The sequence below is a fragment of the Acomys minous genome, assembly GCF_964271855.1.
Source record: "Acomys minous genome assembly, chromosome: 2".
Lineage (NCBI taxonomy): Eukaryota > Metazoa > Chordata > Mammalia > Rodentia > Muridae > Acomys > Acomys minous.
Genome location: NC_140484.1, coordinates 67,434,098 through 67,440,760, shown reverse-complemented (window position 1 = coordinate 67,440,760; position 6,663 = coordinate 67,434,098). Strand labels below are relative to the sequence as shown.

The 6,663-nt window shown below is 45.6% G+C and overlaps 1 pseudogene across 1 annotated transcript; it reads left to right on the top strand.

The window, feature by feature from the left end:
* The first annotated feature begins 4,846 nt into the window (after window positions 1-4,846).
* LOC311587521 (small ribosomal subunit protein eS1-like) lies at window positions 4,847-5,962 on the top strand (annotated as a pseudogene). The gene is made up of 2 exons: window positions 4,847-5,487; window positions 5,812-5,962. The product of its transcript is annotated as a small ribosomal subunit protein eS1-like (transcript).
* The last annotated feature ends 701 nt before the right edge of the window (window positions 5,963-6,663 follow it).

The window sequence follows — 6,663 nt, the reverse complement described above, 5'->3', positions numbered from 1 at the left end:
TTCTGTATGTAAATATACAGACATAGTTTTAATGAACATTTTTCATCTAGGCTGACAGTGCTCCCTTTAAGAGCCGAAGACCACCTAACAGAAAGCCCAGTATCAGACCTAAGAAGCCAGAGTTGTACACTGTGGCTGTACAAGAGACTCCTATAATATTATAGGCTATTACCGTTGCCCTTGGTTGCTCCCTTCCCCAAGGGGTGGCATGCTGAACACACCACGCACTTCAGAAAGTTTCACCCTAAGGTGAAACTTGCGTGAATGCCCCTTCCTTGAGGGCTAGCACTCATGGTACCAGAAGATGCCACACTACCACCCAAAGGCGGAAGGCAACCAACAGTCCTACCCAGTTATGGCCTCTATGACCCACATCAACAATTAGAATGGCACAGTGACCCTAAGGGTACAGTAGTGGCACACACACCTTGGTGGTAGCCAACAACCCTCTAATTGGACTTAAGATCCACTCAACAAGAGGGAAACTATGCCTGGTACTGGAAACCTAGTTAACTACGCAGTGCTGGTGAAGTCACATAGATTCTCTGGGAGAATCTATGACCACTAACTTCATAAACCAGCACAATCCCTAACAATAATCTATAAACAGATCTCCTTATACTCACAAATAAGTGTAGTCCTCTCTCCTCATCAAGGAATCTTCTCTTTGCAACAGACAAGGCCACTACAGAAAACCACAGTCAATCAAAATGCAGCGCTTTTGTGGAGTCCTGACCCAGTGGCTACATCTACAAAACAATTCTTCACCTAAGGCTCAGGGAACACTGTGGAAGCAGGTGTGGAGAGATTCTAAGAGCCAGAGGAGCATGGAGTTTGCTGTGAGATTGTGTCTCCTAGTAATAGCAGAAGCCACACCCATAAAGTCTCACCAAATATTACTGCCTAAACCTTAGCTGAACAAGTATGACATCAATAGACATGTCAAAGTGGATGAGGAAAAAGCCACCAAGCCTCAACCCCACAACAAAGAACTACAGGCAACCAAGGAAAGCTGAGATCAGGAGAGGTGGTCCTCCCCAGGGAAGAGCAGACCAATTTGTTGTTCAATGGCAAATGGTCAGCTCTGAAAACACATATAAGTAACATTATATGGACTGACCAGGATATATATATATATATATATATATACACACACACACATAAAATATACATATATATGTGTGTGCAATAGCAATTAGTGAAAAAATATGTCATAAATTTAAAGGAGAGAAGGGAGGAGTATATGAGAGTAGGAGACAGAGAGAGGAAAGGAAAGAAGAAATATCGTCATTATATTGCAATCCCAAAAAGAAAAAAAGGAACTCATCCTAAGAACTTCCATTTATCATAATAAAACTATATTAGAACTATATAACCTAATTAAAACTAACACAAACACACACAGATAAAAACACATTAATGTTCCAACTAATGACCCTAGGAAGAGGTTGCTAACTGATCCAGGAGGTGAGTTATGGATGCTCCATCACACACGGGCTCTTACTTGGGCTTTCTAACTCAAATGTAATGACTGGTGGGGTAGATGAACCAATAAAGGATGATCTATTTGGACCATGATGGCCAGCTGATCTCTAGGGCTATCCTGTCACTTCTGATGCCATCTCTGGGTTTCCATTGGTCCTAGGTCCCAGAGTCATCAGGATCACAGCCACCATTTCCAAGAAAAGACTTGCAGGTAAGGAACCTCCAGGTGATTACCAGCTCCTTCCTCATCTCAGCTATTTCCAACACTTGAACACGTAGTCAAGGTCTAGGTCTCCTCCCTTGAGCATTTTCCAGGCGAGACATGCCTGCCCTTACCCGTGGGCAATTCTCAAGACTCATGGCTAAGGCTTTTCCTTCAGCCTTGAGAATCATTTCATATAGAGTAGAGGGTTGCACTCAGCCGGGATGTCACTATGACTGGTCACGCAAATGCATGTCTACAGCATAGGTTCGTAAAATTGGTGTTCTCTTGTGGATAAAGAAGAAGTTTCAAATGGCTGGCCAGAGGCAGAAACACCAGCATACCTGGGTCTGTGCAAAAATGAGACCCAGGGAGTTTTACAGCAAAGAGCATGCAGGATGTCAAGAATAAACCACCCTCCCCAGGTCGATCCAGGCCATGGAATTTGTCTAAGGTCCTTATCAAAGGTGTCAAACCCCGACTGTTCCTTAGGTGGACTGCCCACTAGCAGTTTCATAGAGGACACCCCTGCACCCCTACACCCCCACACCTCACAGTCTCACCCATCATCCCACCCCCACATCCCCACACCTCATGCCTTTAGCTTCAATAACTGACAGGTGGTCACTGTTGATTGGATAATAGATGAATATCTGACCCAGAAAGCATCTATTGACTGCGCTGGACCAATCACAATCTTTTGCCTATCATGACCCTTGGGACCTAGAGTTGGTGGAAAATTTCTCTCCCATGGATGCACAGAACAGAGGCATCCAAAGTGTAGTTAGAGCAAAGACTGACATAGATGGGTCTAGATAAGTGGAATTAGGGTAAGACATGGACACAGAAATGCAAGCCTCCCTTCTCAGCTTTAGGCACTGTGAAGAAAGCTACATGACTGAGTTCTAGGATTTCCCTGTTCTAACAAATCTTTGTTGTTTATGCTTGGACATAGGTCTTGTGCTTGAAAATAAAGCCATATCTGAGATGCGGCTACATATAGTATTTAATAAGATATGGAAGAGGCCTGGTACCATGTGGCCCAAGCAGGTGGAGCACACTTGAGACAACCTCAGATACCCAGGGGCTCAGGGCACCACTAAGATGAAGTAAGTTGTGAGGAGATGGGAAAGAAAGAACGTGCACAATGAAGAGAGGCAGAACTGGAGAGTCAAAGGTAGTGAGGAACAGCCTGACGTGAGTGGCCGGTTGATGCCACCTGAGGCCATGGTGAGGTCCTGGTTCGCGCTGCTACCAAGCGTCATGCCTGGGTCCATGGCCCTGCAGCAGCCGGCGTCTGTTACTACCAAAGCCAGGTGGACAAACCTAATCTGGGCTGCTGCTGGGGCCAAGTCTGAGGGCTGTGCAGAGCTGGCCCTGCCCCTCACCAGCTGCAGCACTCTAGAAAGCCAGCCCTACCCTTTGCCCTGGCAGCACAGTAGAGCTGGCCCTGGTAGGGAAGGTACTAGAGAGAAAGCAAGCGAGAGAGAGAGAGAGAGAGAGAGAGAGAGAGAGAGAGAGAGAGAGAGAGAGAGAGAGAGAGACCTGGCCTGGCCTCTTGCTAGCTTCAACGTTGGATGGTGTGAGTACAGGGGGGCTGGCAGGCTGACCAACTTAGCCACCATCCAGGCCCAGATCCAGGGCTTTGAGTTGGCCCATCCCAACATCTACCCCATCGATGAACTGCTGGAGCAGGTGAAGGGGCTGGTCCTGCAGACCCAAAGCTGCAGAATCTTTATGGCACAGGACAACTACAGGATATCTGAAAGGAGTCCTTGGGAGTATCCAGTATCATAGCAGAAGCCAGGGGCTTCGAACTCATTGCAGTGAACATTTGCAAGTACAGATGTGTGGACAAAAGGGTATACTGTGGGACACACTACAACTTCCCAAGGAGATTTTTTTTTTTACTTTTTTGGTTTGGTTTGGTTTGGTTTGGTTTGGTGCAGGGTTAGGGAGAGGGTAGTTGCAAGAGTGGAGGGCAGATGCAAAGGGATGGGAAGATGAGTGTCATTGGGATTCATGGTCTGAAACTCACAAGAAATTGATTAAAAGTTAAAGGAAAAAGTTGTGGGAGAGTTATCCAGCCCTGCCTAGATCATGGATGCAGTAGGTGAGCATGGGAGAGAGGGGAAAGGTTTCCAGCCATGCCTCAGGGGAAGCACTTGGAATGCCCTCGCAGAAGGACATATGCTGTTCTAAAGTGTTCTAGTGAATTTAAAAATGGCCACAGATGAAGTCAGCAAAGTTTGAGCCGGGCATGGTGGCACACACCTTTAATCCCAGCACTTGGGAGGCTTAGGCAGGCGGGTCGCTGTGAGTTCAAGGCCAGCCTGGTGTACAAAAGTGAGTCCAGGACAGCCAGGACTATAACACAGAGAAACCCTGTCTCGAAAAACCTTAAAAAAAAAAAAAAAAAAAGTTTGGCCGCCCCAGTGGAGGATTTCCACCTCATCTCTCTGGCCCCACTCTATCCCTCCTCTTCCGCTAACAGTAAGTGTGGAGGACCAAGTGGTGTCCTACCACAGCTAATGCACTGGAACCTCAAAACATGATTGTTGGAGGTTGGTCTGGTATATTTTGATGCTAATTACTGGTTGCTATCTCTGCAACCCACCTGTACCTTCCCTAAGAGCCTGACATGTTTGACCAATAAAAGGACATCACACCTAGGCAGAGCAAATGGGATGGGTGTGGCTAAGGTTCCAGGGCTTGAGGAGATGGGGAGATAGGGAGAATCTTGGGAGGAAGAGAGACCCGAGGAGGGGAGAAGAAGGAGGCTGTGTCATCATCGGTTAGGTGGAGGAGCAGCACATGGCTGACATGGATGGAGATTTGACCCAGATGAAGAATATTAGCAAGTACTTGGGATTATGGATGGGAGATGGCTTGATAGAAATTATTAGAAGCAGATGGTATGGGATTGGGACAGGTATTTCGTATCTGCCCCACTATGGGAAGTAGTTTAGGGGATTAATATCTGCTCTGCCCCAGGTTAACTAGGGCTACTTAAAAATATAACAGGTGTCTGTCTTGATTGATTGCTAGTGGGTTAGAAAATACTGCCATAATAATAATGTTTATTATTAGGCCATACTGGTAAATTAACCACAACACGTGAGTGCATTTAAAATAATGTGCTTGCACTTTTGGCTCACCATGGCAGTTGGCAAGAACAAGCACCTGATGAAAGGCGGAAAGAAAGCAGCCAAGAAGAAAGTGGCTGGTCCGTTTTCTAAGGAAGATTGGTATGATGTCAAAGCTCTGGCTATGTTCAATATTAGAAATATTGGAAAACACTAGTCACAAGGACCAAGGAACCAAAATTGCATCTGATGGCTACAAGGGTGTGTGTTTGAAGTGAGCCTTGCCAAGCTACAGAACAATGAATTGCATTTAGAAAATTCAAGCTAACTACTAAGGATGTTCAGGGCAAAAACTGTCTGACTAACTTCCATTGCATGGATCTTAACCCAGCACAGAACATGTTCCATGGACAAAAAATGGCAGGCCATAATTGAAGCTCATGTTTATGCCAAGACGACCAATGGTTATTTGCTCCATCTTTTCTGTGTTGGATTCAATGAAAACCACAACAATCAGATATGCAAGGCATTATATGCACAGCATCAGCAGGTCCACCAGATCTGGAAGAAGATGATAGAAATCATGACCCGAGAGGTGCAGACAAATGACTTGAAGGGAATGGTTAATAGGTTGATTCCAGACAGCACTGGGAAAGACGTAGAGAAAGCTTGCCAGTCCATCAGTCCTATTCATGATGTCTTCATTAGAAAATTGTGTGGAGAGCAGGGACTAACTCTGACATGAACTCTGGTGCCCCCTATTTGACCACTTCCCTTTGGAGGGGAGGCCTGGTGACACACAGAGGAATGGGAAGCAGGCTATCCAGATGAGACCTGATAGGCTGTGGTCATATGTTGGGGGAGGAGGTCTCTTTCTTTTTTTTTCTTTTCTTTTTTTTTTTTGGTCTCCTTCTGTTACAGGCCTTGGGGAGGGGAGTAGGGTGAAAGAGGGAGGGGAAGGGAACAGGAAGATACAAGTGAGGGTATAACAATCGGAACGTAATCTGAATAAATTATTTACATTTTTAAAAAGTAAAGTAGAAATGCAGAAAAACCCAAGTTTGAACTGGGAAGACTAATGGAGCTCCACGGTGAAAGTGGTAGTTCTGGAAAAATGACTGGTGACGAGACAGGTGCTAAAGTTGAGCGAGCTGATGGATATGAACCACCAATCCAAGAATCTGTTTAAAATCCAGATTTTTAAAAAAATAGTGACAAATAAAAAGTCCTATCTGTAAAATAAAATAATGTACTTGGTTATTCTGAGTTCATACCAGAGTAGGCTTGCCCTAAGTCTGGTGGCAGTGTCCACATCGGAAGACGAATTCATTTTGGAGTTATGCAAGCAAAAACCAAGGAATGTCAGAGGCTGCCAGTGACCACCACACAAGTGTCCCCACTGGGCCTTTCTGAGGATCCACACTGCTGACACACCATGTCAGGTGTCTGGCCCCTTGAGGTGAGAGAATACATGTCTGCTGTTTGTCCCGCCCAACTTGTAGTCGTTTATATTGTGGGAGTCCTGAGAAAGAACCGAGGGCCTCCTTGGAATATGGGAATTGCTTATGAGACAGTCCAGATGAGGACAGAGCTCCGTACTAAAGGGTGGCTTGCTAATATTGATTCTTCCTGCTTCCCCAGGACAGCTATTTGGAGGAAGCATAATAAAAATGATAGCAAGCAAGCAGTGGATCTGTTTACACTTCTTCACACTCTAGGTAGAAGGAGACGTCTATTAGGTACCTTCTAATATACCAGGTAATTTAAATACTTTCACGGTTCACTGTTTCCTCTCAGTTGAAACACTTCCTCCTGGAGGGAGGAGGGAGACTTGTATGACTCAGGAGGCTCCGCCCCCCTCAACCCCTTAAGGTTATATAAGCAGTAACC